General features: G+C 37.4%; 1 protein-coding gene across 1 annotated transcript in view; it reads right to left on the bottom strand.

Annotated features, from left to right (window-relative positions):
- The window catches only part of SH3BGRL (SH3 domain binding glutamate rich protein like), a 97,531-nt gene that overhangs the window by 13,624 nt on the left and 64,673 nt on the right, over nt 1-19,234 (bottom strand). The window lies entirely within an intron of this gene.

The following is a 19,234-nucleotide window of genomic DNA, read 5'->3' as shown; positions in this document are numbered from 1 at the left end:
ATACAGATGGCTAACAAACACATGAAAAGATGCTCAACATCACTCATTATCAGAGAAATGCAAATCAAAACCTCAATGAGGTACCATTACACGCCAGTCAGAATGGCTGCTATCCAAAAGTCTACAAGCAATAAATGCTGGAGAGGGTGTGGAAAAAAGGGAACCCTCTTAAACTGTTGGTGAGAATGCAAACTAGTACAGCCACTGTGGAAAACAGTGTAGAGATTCCTTAAAAAAACTGGAAATAGAACTGCAATATGGCCCAGCAATCCCACTCTTGGGCAAACATACCAAGGAAACCAGATCTGAAAGAGACACATGTACCCCAATGTTCATCGCAGCACTATTTATAATAGCCAGGACATGGAAGCAACCTAGATGCCTATCAGTAGACGAATGGATAAGAAAGCTGTGGTACACATACACTATGGAATATTACTCAGTCATTAAAAAGAATTCATTTGAATCAATTCTGATGAGATGGATGAAACTGGATCCCATTATACAGAGTGAAGTAAGCCAGAAAGATAAAGACCAATACAGTATACTAATGCATATATATGGAATTTAAAAAGATGGTAACAATAACCCTATATGCAAAACAGAAAAAGAGACACAGATGTAAAGAACAGACTTTTAGAGTTTGTGGGAGAAGGCGAGGGTGGGATGTTCACAGAGAACAGCATGGAAACAAGTATACTATCAAGGGTGAAACAGATCACCAGCCCAGGTTGGATACATGAGACGGGTGCTCAGGGCTGGTGCACTGGGAAGATTCAGAGGGATGGAATGGAGAGGGAGGTGGGAGAGGGGATAGGGATGGGGAACACGTATAAATCCATGGTTGATTCATGTCAATGTATGGTAAAACCCACTATAATTTTGTAAAGTAATTAGCCTCCAAAGAATAAAAATAAGTGGAAAAAAATTAAAAATAAAAATAAAATTAAATTAATCTATTAAAAAAAGTCATGAAGGATCTTTTGATTAATGGAAATGTTTTTATGCCATGATTATTATGGTTATTGCATAAATGGATTTGGATTTGTCAAAATTCATCTAGTTATACATATAAAATTGCTGACTTCTTGTATGTAAAAAAAAAAAAGAAAAGAAAAGAAAAAAATTCCAAAGGAAGAACAAAGCTTCAATAATCATGCTTCTAATGGGAAAACAAGAGTATTTTTCATGACAGTGCTGACCTGCAATAAGGCATTTAATCAAGATGAGACTGTGTCTTGTTTTATAAATAACCTGACATTTTCTCAGCTGACACGTTAAAGTGAAGATAGAGAGAGGTTCCAACTGTGATGCACCAAAATTTAAAATGATTGTCTGACACTCTATTTCATAGCTATTCAACAATATTTCCTGGGTGCCTTTTAAGTGTGTAAGAAATTTATGAGTTTCTCTCAAATGTCTAAAGAAAAAGAGCAGATTCCCTCCTAAAATTACAATCTAAAGGGAAGGATTAGACATAAATATGTTAAAAATTTTAATTACTACAGTGGTATTTAAGTATGAAACTTAAACAACCATACAAGGTGTTTAGGTGAGAGGAGTCAAATGAATCGCAAAACAAATGAGTGGAAGGAACTTAGAAGAGAAAGCAAGTGTTTATTGCTATGAATGATGTCACTTAGATCAAGCTTAATAATGACTTCACAAATGCTACATACATATCCATCTATACTGAATGCAGACTCATGCTTACTGAAAGCATGATATATTTCAGTTCAGTTCAGTTCAGTCACTCAGTTGTGTCTGACTCTTTGCGACCCCATGAATTGCAGCATTTAGTAAAGCTTAATATAAACAACCAACTGTGAAAAATGAGCTCACAACTATTATAGCACATTGCACTAGAACAATGAAGGTACAGTATTATAAAATAAACCTGTAAACTTTCTAAATGGATGTTCACAATTTCTATGACTAAATTCTTAACTAATAAACACTTGTGTAGGTATGCATTTTGACTTTTTATACAAGTTAAAATTTTTGACCCAGTCAACTTATGCAAAAACAAATTCAGATATACAGACTTCCTCCAATTGGTTCTATTTGTTTTGAACCTGCCATAAGAGAAGCTGCTTTAATTTGTAGAGAAATAATAAGCTTATCTTTGGTTGCTACTGCTAAGTCACTTCAGTTGTGTCCGACTCTGTGCGACCCCATCCCTGGGATTCTCCAGGCAAGAACACTGGAGTGGGTTGCCATTTCCTTCTCCAATGCATAAAAGTGAAAAGTGAAAGTGAAGTTGCTCAGTTATGTCTGACTCTTCGCGACCCCATGGACTGCAGCCTACCAGGCTCCTCCGTCCATGGGATTTTCCAGGCAAAAGTACTGGAGTGGGGTGCCACTGCCTTCTCCGCTTAGCCAGTGCCTAATAAGCATTTAGGTGTGGGGTGAAGGAAGCATGAACAAATAGAATTTAAGGTGTTTTTTTTTTTAATCTTTTACTATTCTACTTACCAAATATACCCAAAAGGAAAATCAAATCTGAATCCCCAGTCTGTTTGACTATAGACTACATCAGCATTGCCACTGTGTAGCCATTTGGTAACAGAAGAGATCTGCATGCATTTTTAAAAGAACACTGCAATGAGTCCTTAAGCCACTAGCTTCTTACTGCTTAATCTAATGGTACAACCACAGCAAGAGACATTTGTTTTCAGCTTGCCTGTTTTGCAATGCTTTAAAAAATGCTTTGGTCACAATCAGCCATGAAAAACTTGTAATTCATATCTCTTTACCAACAAGTCTGCAACAAATCTAGGTTAAGGCTATTAAGAATTTCCGTGTTGATCTCCCACCTCTACCCCTAACTCTCTGGAGTTCTCCTGAGAGATATTCTATGATGTGGCAGCATAAGAGCACTGTGCAAGGTTTGCTATTTTACTGCTGCCTGCCATCCCAAAATACTGTTACTATTTTCTCTTTTAGTTGCATTTCTACCACATTATGTCTAAAGAGGTGTAATTTAGGAGATCCAACCAGTCCATCCTAAAGGAGATCAGTCCTGGGTGTTCATTGGAAGGACTGATGCTGAAGCTGAAACTCCAGTACTTTGGCCACCTCATGAGAAGAGTTGACTCATTGGAAAACACCCTGATGCTGGGAGGGATTGGGGGCAGAAGGGGACGACAGAGGATGAGATGGCTGGATGGCATCACCGACTCGATGGGCATGAGTTTGAGTAAATTCTGGGAGTTGGTGATGGACAGGGAGGCCTGGCATGTTGCAATTCATGGAGTCACAAAAAGTCGGGCACGACTGAGCGACTGAACTGAACTGAACTGAATTTCAGAATTAGAGCCTTGTGTGAAAAAAGAAAAAGGTAGATATTTAAAGGTACTTTCTCAAAAATAAGAATTGCTATGTCTTAAGGTGGTCACAGTAAAGAAAGTGCACTCATGCCTAATTTTCTGGGTTAAGAAGACTTTTCTTGGTCAGTTCTGAATAATCTCATCTATCCAGCCCTTTCTTACCTGAAGTTTTTTGTTTTTTTTTTTCCCCCCAGAGTCAGAAGGAACTGTGGTCTCTCTCCAATTCCTTCAGACACTGCTCTATGTGTAGATCCAGGCAATTCAATTTGATTCAATTCAATTCAATCTTCTGATGCCTGAAACTCTATCATTACTGATTTAGAATGGGCAGGAAGTGTGCATGTTTGGAGTGGAAGGAGAGACTGCCTGGAGATAAGTAGGTAAGGAAACAGTGAAGTTTCTTTGTGTGCCTTAGAATTCTGCCCAGAGTCGTCCCTACTTAAACTCTAACAGAAGGTTACACAAAAATGCGTTGGGAATGCCCTCCCAAGATAATCTGAAAACAAAATTCCCAAGCCTTACTGTATATAATTTTTGAGTTAAGTTTTGTACCAGATAAAGACCTTTAAGCAGAAAGGAAGACTAAGGCTTGTTGAGTGTTTGCTGAGTATCAACTTCTTTGTGAGGCTATGTATGCATAGCTCTTGAAATCCTCACAATTCTGAAAGGTTAGTATGATTATCCTCATTTTACAACAATGGAAACTGAGATTTAGAAAGGTTAACAGACCTGCCTGAGAAGAATGGTCTATTAATTGCCTGTACCAAATTACAAATCTAAAGCTATTTGGCTGCAAAGCCCTGTTCTTTCTCACTACATGCAGTGCATATTAGAATTCACAATCTTGCTGGGGAAATAAGACTGACACATATGGGAGAGTTCCTTCTAAACTTTGTGATACAGAATAGAAAGACAACAAACCTGAGATATCTTATGTTCTCTTCCAAATAGCCTCATTTAGTGTATTTGATTTCCCAGGTAGTATAACCTCTTTTCCCTTGACCAGCCTAAACTGACCCCACTGAATTCCCAAGTCCACCAATCTGTGGCCTTGCTTGTACATAGGCAGTATGAACAGAAGAGAACTGAATGGAATGTCATGAGGCCTCTGATTTCTTGTTGACTGCACTGAGAACAATGTAGCCCATGTCTCCCCTTTGCCAAGCATTTCATCACTTAATAGTTCTGAGTGGGCAAAGTTGGTATGCAGGGCATATTTCTGTACTTTAAATTTACAAAGAAGGAGAAAAGAAAGTGCAAGGGCATCAGATGTTTCCCATTCTTTATTACTTTTTTTAAAATAAGCAATGTACCCATCACTTTAAAAAAGTGCAACAATCATTTCACACAGCAAAACGATCTGAATATAATAAACTACTCACTTGAAAGCAAAAAAAAAAAAAAAAAAAAAAAAAAAAGCTTTAACTGAGTCAGTAAGAGACAGAGAGACTAAAGGAAATAGTATCTATAGAGAAAAGTGCCAGATAAGAAAGGGCTTATAAAGATGAGATTATTCAGAACTGAAACTTAATTTAGTCAAGAAAAACTCTTTTAATCCAGAATATGTGGGTGACTACACTTTCACCTCTTGCAGGTGAACTTCAAACCCACATAGTCTTATCAAATGTACTTGCCAAGAGAAATGTCTGTCGTTGTTTGGTTGCTAAGTCGTGTCCAACTCTTTGTGACCCCATGGACTATAGCTCACCAGGCTCCTCTGTCTAGAAAAGTATTAGCAGGTTAATAAATAATAGACTAATTTGACCAAAGGCTGAAAGCCACAGAATCAAAATATATACTGCAATCCAACTGCTGCTACACTGGTTCCCTGTGGCCAATTTCAACCTTACCCCCTACTGCTTAACTTTAAAATTTCTGCATAATGTTTTATCTATCACTCTAAAAAATATGCATTCCTCAGTCACCCTACAACAGATCAAGCTGCATTTATTCTTGCCTGAGTTTATTGTGCCAAACACCTGGAAAAGGTCAGTTTTCATTCCAATCCCAAAGAAAGGCAATGCCAAAGATTATACAAATTACACTTCAACTGTGTTAACTATGCATTCTATCAAGGTAATGCTCAAAATCCTTCTAGATAAGCTTCAGAAGTACATGAACCAAGAACTTTCAGATGTACAATTTGGATTTAGAAAAGGCAGAGGAAGCAGAGATCAAATTGCCAACATCCATTAGATCAGAGGAAAATCAAGAGAATTCCATAAAAACATTAATTTCTGCTACATTGACTAAGCTAAAGCCTTTGACTGTGTGGATCAAAACAAATGATGAGAAATTCTTCAAAAGATGGTAATACCAGAAAGGGAAAATCACCAAAAGAAAGGGAAGACCACCTTTCCTGCCTCTTAAAAACTTGTATGTAGGTCAAGAAGCAACAGCTGGAACCAGGCATGGAACAATGGACTGATCCAAAGTTGGGAAAGGGGTACGTCAAGGCTGTAAACTGTCACACTGCTTATTTAATTTATATGTAGAGTCCATCATGTGAAGCTCAAGCAGGAATCAAGATAGCTGGGAAAAATATCAATAACCCCAGATATGCAGATGGCATCTCCCTTATGGCAGAAAGCAAAAGGGAACAAAATCTTGATGAAGGTGAAAGAAGAGAGTGGAAAAGTTAGTTTAAAACTCAATATTCAGGGAACAAGATGGTGGAGGAGTAGGTGGACATGGATTTATCTCTCCATGGATACACCACGAATACACCTTCAGACACAGAAGTGCATGCAGAACACCAGCTGAGAATGGACAGGAGTACCTGAGCAGCAGAAAAGAATATATACAATCATGCAAAACTCAGTAGAACAAAGGAACAGGGGGGAAAGCAAGAATGTTAGTAGGACTGGACCTACCCTCGGCAGGTGAGGGGAACTGAAGCAGGAATCCGATCCCCACATAGGGGCAATTGTCTGCGTCAAAGGAGAAACATTTAAGGCTGAGAGTGAAACAGCTGATCTGTGGCAACCTAAATGGAATTAAAATCAGACACTCCTTGCTGCAGCCATACATACCCTAGACAGGGACACAAGTCCTCTGGAAGGCACAGCAGCTAGGAGCTAGAGGTTAGGGATTGTGGAGCAATCCCAGGGTGAGGGCTGATATTGACTGTGGAGAGATGGATCAATGGGATGTGAAGGAGGAGATTGGGTGGAAAATGCCTGTGGAGGAGAGCCAGGAAGCCACAGAATCAAGGCAATACTGCTGAGTCACTTGTTGGGGGTGGAGCCATGACCATAGTCTCTCTCCCCACACTCCAGTATTGGCAGCTGAACAATAGAGAGGTTGGCCCATCAAATGCCTTAGGCACTGAACAACAGAGTAGGACTCCACCAAGGATGCCCCTTTAATCTCATTCAAAATTGATGGAGAAATAAAAAGCTTTTCAGGCAAGCAAAAGTTAAGTGAATTCAAGATGACCAACAAATGTTAAAGGGATTACAACAAATGCTTTAAAAAAATGTTGAAGGGATTACATAGTCAAGAAATACAAGAGAAGAAAAAAGATTTGCAAAATCAATCCCAAACAATCAAGAAAATGGCAATAGGAACATACATATCAATAATTACTTTAAATGTAAATGGATTACATGCTCCAATCAAAAGTCACAGACTTTTGGCTGAATGGATACAAAAACAAGACCCATATATTTGCTGCCTACAAGAAACCCACGTCAGACCTAAAGACACATATAGGCTGAAAGTGAGAAGATCGAAAAATATATTCCATGCCAATGGGAAGCAAAAGAAAGCTGGAACAGCAATCTTCATATCAGACAAAAAAGACCTTAAAATGAAGAAGTTTACAAGAGATAAGGAAGGATACTACATAATGATCAAGGGATTGATCCAAGAGGAAGACATAACAATTGTAAATATTTATGCACCAAACACAGGAGCACCTCAGTACATAAGAGAATCACTAGCAGATATAAAAGGAGAAATTGACAATAACACAATAATAGTAGGAGACTTTAAAAACCCCACTCATACCAATGGACAGATCATCAAAACAGAAAATTAATAAGGAACCACAAGTCTTAAATGATGCATAAGCTGAGATGGATCTCATTGATGTCTTCAGGACATTCCATACAAATGCAGAATACAACTTCTTCTCAAGTGCACATGGGACATTCTCCAGGATAGACCACGCCATGAGTAACAAATCAAAGCTCAGTAAATTTCAGAAAGTTGAAATCGTATCAAGCATCTTCTCTAACCACAATGCTATGAGACTAGATATCAATTACAAGAAAAAAAAAAAAAAACCTGTATGTAATTCAAACACATGGAGATTAAACAACGCATTTTAAATAACAGACAGGTTAGAGAAGAAAGGGAAATTAAAAGGGAAATTAAAAATTTTCTATGAACAAATGACAATAAAAGCATGACAGCTCAAAACCTATGGGATGCAACAAAAGCAGTCCTAAGAGGGAAGCTTATAGAAATACATTCCTACCTCAAGAAACAAGAAAAATATCAAATAGATAATGTAACTTTACACCTAACTGGAAAAAGAAGAATAAAAAAACCCCAAAGTTAGTAGAAGGAAATAAATCATAAAGATCTGAGCAGAAATAAGTGAAAAAGAAATGAAAGAAACAATACTAAAGATTAATAAAACTAAAAGCTGGTTCTTTGAGAAGATAAAATTGGCAAACCATTAGCCAGACTCATCAAGAAAAAGAGAAGGATCAAATAAACAAAATTAGAAATGGAAAAGGAGAGGTTACAACAGATGATGCAGAAATACAAAACATTATAAGAGACTATTGTGAACAACTATATGGCAATAAAATGGATAACCTGGAAGAAATGGACAAATTCTTAGAAAAGCTCAATCTTACATGATTGAACAAGGAAGAAATGGAAATTATGAACAACCAAATTACAAGCACTGAAATTAAAGCTGTGATCAAAACTTTCACACACAAAAGAAGTCCAGGACCAGATGGCTTCACAGGAGAATCCTATCAAACATTTAGAGAAGAGCTAATGCCCATCCTTCTAAAACTCTTTCAAAAAATTGCAGAGGAAGGAACACTTCCAAACTAATTCTATGAGGCCACCATCACCCTGATACCAAAACCAAAGACAACACACACAAAAAAGAAAACTACAGGCCAATTTCACCGATGAACATAGCTGCCAAAAATCCCCCAAAAATTTAGCAAACATAATTCAGCAACATATCATAAAGATCATACACCATGATCAAATTGGGTTTATTTCAGGAATCAAGGATTCTTCAATATACACAAGTCAATCAATGTGATACACCATTTAAACAAACTGAAAGATAAAAACCATATGATAATCTCAATAGATGCAGAAAAAGGCTTTGACAGAATTGAGCACCCATTTATGATGAAAATTCTTGAAAAAATGGGCATAGAAGGAACCTATGTCAGCATAGTAACAGCCATATATGATAAGCTTACAGCAAACATTATTCTCAACGTTGAAAAACTGAAAGCATTCCCCCTAAGAAGAGGAAAAAGAAAAACGTTCCCACTTTCACCACTATTATTCAACATAGTTCTAGAAATCCTAGCTATAGCAATTGGAGAAGAAAAAGAAATAAAAGGAATCCAGAATGGAAAATAAGTTTTCACTGTTTGCAGATGATATGATACTGTACATAGAAAACCCTAAAGATAGTATCAGAAAATTACTAGAGATAACCAGTGAATTTAGCAAAATTTCAAGATACAAAGTCAATACACAGAAGTCACTTGCATTTCTATATACTAACAATGAAAAGTCAGAAAGAGAAATTAAGGAATCGATCCTATTCATCATTGCAACAAAAAGAATTAATATCTAGGAATAAACTTACCTAAGAAAACAAAAGAATTGTACACAGAAAATTATAAGATACTAAGGAAAGAAATCAAAGACAACATAAACAGATGGAGAGATATTACATGTTTCTTGGTAGGAATAATCAATATCGTCAAAATGACTATACTATCAAATGCAATCTACACATTCAATGTGATCCCTATCAAATTACCAATGACATTTTTCACAGAACTAGGACAAAAAAAATTTTCACAATTCATATGGAAACACAAAAGACCCCAAATAGTCAAAGCAGTCTTGAGAAAGAAGAATCGAGCTGGAGGAATCAACCTTGCTCACTTCAGATTATATTACAAAGCTACAGTCATCAAGACAGTATGGTACTGGCAAAAAAAAAACAGAAATATAGAAAAATGGAACAAGATAGAAAGCCCAGAAATAAACCCATGCACCTATGGGTACCTTATTTTTGACAGAGAAGGCAAGAATATACAATGGGGCAAAGACAGTCTCTTCAATAAATGGTGCTGGGAAAACTGTACAGCTACATGTAAAACAATGGAATTAGAACACTTCCTAACACCATACAAAATGATAAACTCAAAATGGATTAAAAACCCAAATGTAAGATCAGAAACTATAAAACTCCTAGAGGAAAACATAGGCAGAACATTTAATGACATAAAGCAAGAGTCTCTATGACCCACCTCCTAGAGTAATGGAAACAAAAACAAAAGTAAACAAGTGAAACTTGATGAAACTTAAAAGCTTTTGTACAGCAAAAGAAACTATAATAAGTAAGGTGAAAAGGCAATTCTCAGAATGGGATAAAGTAATAGCAAATGAAACAACTGACAAAGGATTAATTTACAAAATATATAGCAGCTCATACAACTCTATGTCAGAAAAACAAACAGCCTAATCAAAAAATGGGGAAAAGACCTAAACAGACATTTCTCCAAAGAAGACATACAGATGGCTAACAAACACATGAAAAGATGGTCAACATCACTCATTATTAGAGAAATGCAAATCAAAACTACAAATATAAAAAAAAAATAAGATAAAAAAAAAAAAAACTACAAATATCACCTCAGTCTGGTCAAAATAGTCATCATCAAAAAGTCTACAAACAATAAATGCTGCAGAGGATGTGTAGATAAGGGAATGTTCTTGCACTGTTGGTGGGAGTGTAAATTGATACAGCCACTATGGAAGACGGTATGGAGATTCCTTAAAAACTAGGAATAAAACCACCATAAATAAATAAAACCAGCAATCCCACTCCTAGGCATATACCCTGAAGAAACAAAAATTGAAAGACACATGTATCCCACTGTTCATTGTAGTACTATTTACAAATAGCTAGAACATGGAAGCAACCTAGTTGTTCACTGACAGATGAATGGATAAAGAAGTTCTGGTACATATACACTGTAGAATATTACTCAGCCATAAAAGGAACATATTTGAGTCAGCTCTATTAAGGTGAATGAAGCGAGAACCTATTATAGAGTGAAGTAAGTCAGAAAGAGAAAGATAAATATTATATTTTAACACATATATACAGAAACTAGAAAAATGGTTCTGGAGAATTTACTTACAGAACAGCAATGGAGAAACAGATATAGAGAATAGAGAATGTACAAGGGGAGAGGGGAGGAGAGGTTGAGATGTATGGAAATTAACCCAGAAAATTACATTACCATATTAAAACAGACAGCCAACAGGAATTTGCTGTACGGCTCAGAAAATTCAAACAGGAGCTTTGTATCAACCTAGAGGGGTTATGCATTAAAAAGCAAAGACATTACTTTCTTGACAAAGGTCCATATAGCCAAAGGTATCGTTTTTCCAGTAGTCATATATGGATGTGAGATGTGGACCTTGGACAAAAAGGATATCAAACAAGTCAATCTTAAAGGAAATCAATCCTGAATACTCATTGGAGGGACTGATGCTGAAACTGAAGCTCCAGTACTTTGGTCACCTGATGTGAAGAGCCAAATCATTGGAAAGGACCCTGATGCTGGGAAAGACTGAGTGCAGGAGGGGAAATGGATGACAGAGGATGGGATGGTTGGATGGCATCCCTGACTCAATGGACAGGAGTTTGAGCAAGCTCTTTGAAATGGTAAAGGACAGGGAAACCTGGCATGCTGAAGTCCATAGGGATGCAAAATAATGGGACATGGCTGAGTGACTGAAAAACAAGAAATCAAGAAAAAGGAGAAGGCCCAAATCAAAGTCAGAAATAACTGAGGAAAAGTTACAAACAATACCACAGAAATTTAAGGATCATAAGAGATTTCTATGAACAATTATAAGCTAATAAAATGGACAGTTTAGAACAAATGAACATGTTCTAAAAATGTAGAATCTCCCAAGACTGAATCAGGAAATATGAACAAAGAGAAAAGCAGTAATGAAATTTAATCAATAATTTAAAATACCATCAACAAAAACAACAAAAAATCCAGGACTAGATGACTTTATATGTGAATTTTACCAAACCTATGTACAATAGGTAAAATCTATCCTTTCCAAATTATTCCAAAAACCTGCATAGGAAGGAACTTCCAAACTCATTCTATGGGGCCAGTCTCACATGGTTACCAAAAACCAAGCAAATGTATCACACAAAACAAAAGCAAAATTACAGGCGCAAATCACTGGTGAACATAGACACAGAAATCTTCATCATATTAGTAAACAGAACCCAACAACACATTAAAAGGATCATATACCATGATCAAGTAGGATTTATCCCAGTGATGCAAGTATTCAACACATGAAATCAATTAATGTGATACATCATGTTAACAAATTGAAGAATAAAAGCAATATGATCTTCTTAATAGATGCAAAAAACCTTTTGATAAAATTCAGCATCCATTTATAATAGAAACTCTCCAGCAAGTCAGCATCGAGGGAACTTGTCATGGCCTGTGTGCTCAGTCATGTCAAACCCTTTGTGTCCCCATGGACCATAGCCTGCCAAGCTCCTTTGACCATGGAATTTTCCAGGCAAGAATACTTGAGTGGGTTTCATCAAGGTAATTTCCTACTTTAAGGGATCTTCTCGACTCAGGGATTGAACTCACGTCTGTTACATTTCTGGCAATGAGAGGTGGATTCTTTACCACTGTGCCACCTGTGAAGACCCCAGAGGGAACCTACTTCAATAAAATAAAGGCCATATATAACATGCCTACATATGACATTATATTCAATGGAGAAAAGTTGAAAGCACTTCCTCCTAGATCAGGAACAAGACAGACATGCCCATTCTCACCACTATTAGGCAACATACTATTAGCAATCCTAGTGACAGCAATAAGACAAAAAGAAAAAAAAAAAAAAAAGAAGCAAAAATAATCCACACTGGAGGTGGGAGGGGGTCCCAAGATGGTGGCACAACAGAACAGGGAGACCACTTTTTCCCTAAAAATTCATCAAAAGGTCATTTGAATGCTGAGAAACTTCTACAAAACAACTTCTGAACGCTGGAGAAGGACACCAGGCACCCAGAAAGGCAGCCCAATCTCTTTGAAAGGAGGTATGGCAAAATACAAAATATGCAAAGAGAGACAAACGATTTAGGGACAAGAGACCCATTCTGGGGAGGGGGTTGTGAAGGAGAAGCTTCCACACACTAGGAAACTCTCCAGCTGTGTCTGTGGGGAGTTTTGGAATCTCAGAGGGCAACACAACTGGAGGGAGGAGGGGAGAGAAAAAAACAGAATTTGCACCCAACCACAAATGCCAGCAGAGAAGCGGCCCAGAGGTTCACATCCACCACCAGCAAGTGGGGGCTGGGCAGGGAGGCGTAGGTTGCATCATCAGTCCTTAGGGGAAGGACTGGGTTTGAATGCCCTGAGGACAATCTGAGGGACCTAATGTGACATAGCAACCCAAACTGTGGGATCGACAGAGAGACCAAAAAAAGAAAGGACCTTTCCCGGGAAAGTTTCCAAAGCTGCATGGTGGCCCCAGCACACTCAGAGAACAAGGGATCGTGCCCTAGCGAATTCCAAAGGAGAGCAAGCTGGCTGCCATTTAGGGCGCTTCTTCCCTGGAGGCAGAGAGGCAGGTGTGCCACAACCAGAGATGAAAGGCAAGGGGCTGTTGCAATCTCAGCCCCAGAGACCGAATCTCCCACCAAACTCTGAGCAGGCTGCCATTTGCTAATTATGCCTTCCTGGAATCCTAGAGAGTTCACATCCACAAGGAGTGTCACGACCTGAGATCAGCTCCCCAGAGGAGATACACAGCACACATGGGATTGTGTGCTTATGGTGTACCCAGGGAACCAAGCTGCTGAGATCAAGGAGGTGGGTAAGATGCATGGCCCACCTAGACAGTGAGCTCACTAAGCACCTGGTCACCTGAGCGGCTTGGACCTGGAAAGGGCACAAATCTCAGAGCCCATCTGGGTCTGTGCCCTTGGGTAGCACCCAAGAACCTGAGCAGCTTGAACCTGGGAAGTGCACAAAACACAGGGCCCACTTGGGGCAGTGGCCCTTGCATAGCACCCTGGAGCCTGAGCAGTGTGGACCCAGGAAATGCACACCGCCTCGGGCTGTGGCAAACCAAGTGTAGTCCACCACTGCAAGCACTCCCCACACATGCCAGTGGTAAGCGTCCCTCCCTCTCCACAGCACAACTGAACAACTGAGCCTAAATAAGTGGCCACGATGGACCCATTGCACCAGGGTGGGGAAAAAAAAAAAAAACTGAAGAGACAAAGAGAAGAAACTAAAATAAACAAAGAAGGGTACACTGCCCTGGAGGTGACAGGTGCAACATATTAAAACCCTGCAGTTAATGCTGAGACTGTGCATTTAAGGGGGCAATTCAAGACCTTGAGAACAAGTACAAGCAGGAAGAAGGGAATATCTGAAACTGAATTGACACCAAACTGCCCACAACTGCTCTAGAGAAATTCCTAGGTATATTATCACTTTTTAAATTCTTAAAAATTTTAGTTCTTTATTACTCCTTTAACTTTCATTCTTATAACCTACTATTACCTTTCTAGAAAAAGCCCTATTTTTGTAGAACAAATTTGATACATATATATTTTTTTTTATTTTAATGATCAAATTTGTTTTGAATTTTTTACATTTTATTTTTGAGAGTCTAACATTTATTTTAGGTTTTAACTCTTTAATTTTGATATTTGTTATCAATTTTGTACCTTTAATAAGCTAATCTTCAATATCCATTTTCACTTAGTGATTTGATTACTGGGTTCATTGCTCTCTCTGCTTTTCACTCTCCATTTTCTCCTCCTGGTCGCCTCTATCTCCCTCCACCCTCTTCTCTTCTCTATATAACTGTGTAAATCTCTCTGGGTGTTTCTGGCAGTGGAGAGTTGGTTCACCATTGACCTAGGGGGGTTATCTTCTGTGCTGTATTGATGGAGAAGTCTTGAGGCTACTGTAAGGGGAGGACCAAAACCCAGAGACATGAGGCTCAACTTCAGAACTTAAGAACTTTGGAGAACTCCTGATGCCAGGGAACAAACAGATAAGAGCTTACCCAAAAGTCTACAACTTCGCTGAAATCAAGCTCCAAGCATGAGTCAACAAGTCCCAATGCAAGACACAGCATGTTAATTCTCTAGCAAAACAGGAACACAACCCTGAACATTAAAAGACAGGCTGTCCAAAGCCATACCAAACCCACAGACACTCCAATACTCATTACTGAACATTTCATTGCACTAAAGAAGAGATCCACTCCACCCCACCAGAATATAGACACAAGATCCCCCAACGAGGAAACCTTTACAAGTCACTGGTCCAACTCTACCCACAGAAATCAGGCTCCACAATTCAGAGGAATCACGACCTTAGAGTTCGCAGAAAGGGCACAATAATACAAGATGAAAAGGCAGAGAGATATTCAGTAAGTGAACAAACATGATAAAATCCCACCAAACCAAGCAAAAGAGCCGAAGAAAAGAAGACTACCTGAAAGAGAATTCAGAATAATGATAGTAAAGATGATCTGAAATCTTGAAAACAAAATGGAGTAACAGATAAATAGACTAGAGATAAGGATTGAGAAGATGCAAGAAATGTTTAACAAAGACTTAGAAGAAATAAAGAAGAGTCAATCAATAATGAACAATGCAATAACTAAGATTAAAAGCACTCTGGAGGGAAACAACAGTAAAATAACTGAGGCAGAAGAGAGGATAAGTGAGATGGAAGATAGAATGATGGAAATAAATGAAGCACAGAGGATAAAAATAAAAAAGAATTAAAAGAAATGAGAACAATCTCAGAGACCTCTGGGACAATGTTAAGTGCCCCAAAATTCAAATCATGGTGGTGGTGGTGGTTTAGTCACTAAGACATGTCTGACTCTTGTGAACACATGAACTGTAGCCCGCCAGGCTCCTCTGTCCATGGGGTTTTCCAGGCAAGAATACGTGAGTGGATTGCCATTTCCTTCTCCAGTGGATCTTCCCAGCCCAGGAAACAAACCCAGGTCTCCCGCATTGCAGACAGATTCTCTACCAACTGAAGCTATGAGGTAAGCCCAGTTCAAACCATAGGTGTCCCAAAAGTAGAACACAAAAAGAAAGGGCATGTGAAAACTCTTGAGGAGATAATAGTTGAAAATTCCTTAAGATGAGGAAAGAAATATCCACCCAAGTCCAAGAAATCCAGAGAGTCCCAAACAGGATAAACCTAAGGCAAAACACCCCAAGACAACACATATTAATCAAACTAACAAAAATTAAACCGAAAGAGCAAATATTAAAAGCAGCAAGGGAAATCAACCAATAATACACAAGGGGATCCCCATAAGGAACACAGTTGATCTTACAATAGAAAGCCTTCAGGCCAGAAGGGAATGGCAGGACATACTTAAAGTAATGAAAGAGAAAATTTTAGAACAATGATTATTCTACCCAGCAAGGATCCCATTCAGATAAGGAGAAATCAAAAGCTTTACAGACAACAAAATCTGAGACTATAGCACCACCACACCAGATCTTCAACAACAATCTAAAGGATCTTCACTAGACAGGAAAAATAGAAAAGGTTTATAAAAACAAACACAAAACAACAAAGTAAATGGTAGTGGGATCATACTTATCAATAATTGCCTTAAATGCAAATGGGTTAAATATCCCAACCAAGGGACAAAACTGGCCAAATGGATACAAAAACAAGACCCCTATATATGCTGTCTACAAGAATCTCACCTCAAACCTAGGGCCACATAGAAACTGAAAGTGAGGGATGTATAACCATATTTCATGCAAATGGAGACCAAAAGAAAGCAGGAGTAGCAATAATCATATCAGATAAAATACACCTTGAATAAAGACCATGATAAGAGACAAAGAAGGACAGTACATAATGACTAAAGAATCAATCCAAGAAGATATAACAATTATAAATATATATGCACCCAACATAGGAGCACCTCAAAATGTAAGGCAAATGCTAACAAGTATGAAAGAGGTAATAAACAGTAACACAGTAGTTGGGGATTTTAATAGGCCACTCACATCTATGGATACATCAACCAAACAAAAAATTAGCAAGGAAACACAAGCTTTAAGTGATACAATGGACCAGGTAGACCAAATTGATATCTACAGGACATATTGCACCAAAACAATGAATTTGATGTTTTCTCAAGTGCACACGGAGCATTCTCTAGGACAGATTACATCCTGAGCCATAAAACTAGCCTTGGTAAATTTAAAAAACTGAAGTCATTGCAAGCAATTCTTTTTTTTAATCACAAAGTGGTAAGACTAGATGTCAATTATAGGAAGAAAACTATAAATGCATGGAGGCTAAACAAAACGCTTCTGAATAACCAATAGATCAGAAAAGAAATCAAAAAAGAAATGGAAATATGCATAGAAACAAATGAAAATGAAAACACAACAACCCAAAACCTATGGGAATTAGTTAAAGCAATGCTAAGAGGGAGGTTCAATATAATACAAATCATGTATAATACAAGAGAAACATAAAATAAACAACCTAACTTGACACTTAAAGTAACTAGAAAAAGAAGAAATAAAGAATCCCAAAGTTAGTAGAAGGAAATAAATCATAAAAATCAGAGCAGAAATAATGAAAAAAGAAACGAAGGAGCTACAACAAAGATCAACAAAACTAAAAGCTGGTTCTTTGAGAAGATAAATAAGAGACAAATCATTACCCAGACTCATCAAGAAAAAAAGGGAGAAGAATCAAATCAACAAAATTAGAAATGAAAATGGAGAAATAACAACAAACAACACAGAAATACAAAGGATCATAAGAGACTGCTATCAGCAACTATATGCCAAAAAAAAAAAAAAAAGACAACTTGGAAGAAATAGACAAATTCTTAGAAAAGAATAAACTTCCAAATCTGAACCAGGAAGAATTAGAAAATCTGCATAGACGAGTCACAAGCATGGAAAACCAAACTGTACTCAAAAACCTTTCAAGAAAAAAAAAAACAAAACAAAACAAACAACAACAACAACAACAAAAAAAAAAAAAAACAGGACCAGATGGCTTCACAGGCGAATTCTACCAAAAACTTTAGAGAAGATCTAACACCTATCCTACTCAAACTCTTCCAGTAAATTGCAGAGGAAGGTAAACTCCCAAACTCACTCTTTGAGTCCACCATCACACTGATACCCAAACCAGAAAAAGATGCCACAAAAACAAAACAAAACAAAACAAAACAGAACAAAACTACAGGCCAATAGCACTTATGAACACAGATGCAAAAATCCTCAATAAAATTCTAGCAAACAGAATCCAACAACATATTAAAAAGATCATACATCATGACCAGGTGGACTTTATCCCAGGGGTGCAAGGAATCTTCAATATTCACAAATCAATCAATGTGATAAATCATATTAACAAATTAAAAGATAAAAACCATATGATTATCTCAATAGAGGCAGAGAAAGCCTCTGACAAAATTCAACACCCGTTTATGATCAAAACTCTCCAGAAAGAAGGCATACAAGGAACAACCTCAATATAATAAAAGCTATATACAACAAAGGAAACAGCAAACATTATCCTGAATGGTAAAAATTTGAAAGCATGCCCTGTAAAATCAGGAAGAAGATAAAGGTGCCCATTCAAAGCACTACTAACCAACATAGTACTGGAAGTCCTAGTCACAACAATCATGGAAGAAAAATAAATAGAAGAATCCAGATTGGAAAAGAAAACCTCACTGTTTGCAGATGACATGATCCTCTACACAAAATACCCTAAAGATACTACCAGAAAATTACGAGAGCTAATCAAAGAATATAGCAAATTTGCAAGATATAAAATTAATACACAGAAATTCCTCACATTCTTATACACTAATAATGAAAAAACAGAAAGATAAATAAAGCAAACAATGTCATTCTCCATTGCCACAAAAAGAATAAATTCCTTAGGAACAAATTTACCTAAAGAAAAAAGAAAGACTCATATAAAGAAAACTATAAAACACTGATGAAAGACTCAAAGATGACACAAATACATGGAGAAAATATATCATGTTCATGGATTGGAAGAATCAATATAGTGAAAATGTGTATACTACCCAAAGCAGTCTATAGATTCAGTGAAATACCTATCAAGCTAACAATTTTTCAGAAAACAAGAACAAGAAATTTCACAATTTGCTTGGAAACAGAAAACCTCATATAGCCAAACCAGTCTTGAGAAAGAAGAACGAACTGGAAGAATCAGCCTGCCTGATTTCAGACTATATGACAAGGCTATAGTCTTCAAGACAGTATGGTACTGGAAGGAAGACAGAAATATAGATCAATGAAACAAAATGGAAAGCCTAGAGATAAACCCACGCACCTATGAATATCTTATTTTTGACAAAGGAGGTAAAAATATACAATGGAGAAAAGACAATCTCTTTAACAAGTGGTGTTGGGAAAACTGGTCAACCATCTGTAGAAGAATGAAATTAGAACGCTTTCTAACACCATACACAAAAATAAATTGAAAATGGATTAAAGATTTAAATGTAAAACCAGAAACTATTAACCTCTTAGAGGAAAACATAGG

The sequence above is a fragment of the Muntiacus reevesi genome, chromosome X, assembly GCF_963930625.1.
Source record: "Muntiacus reevesi chromosome X, mMunRee1.1, whole genome shotgun sequence".
Lineage (NCBI taxonomy): Eukaryota > Metazoa > Chordata > Mammalia > Artiodactyla > Cervidae > Muntiacus > Muntiacus reevesi.
Note: the sequence above shows the minus strand (reverse complement) of the source record. Positions and strands in the feature narration are given on the sequence as shown.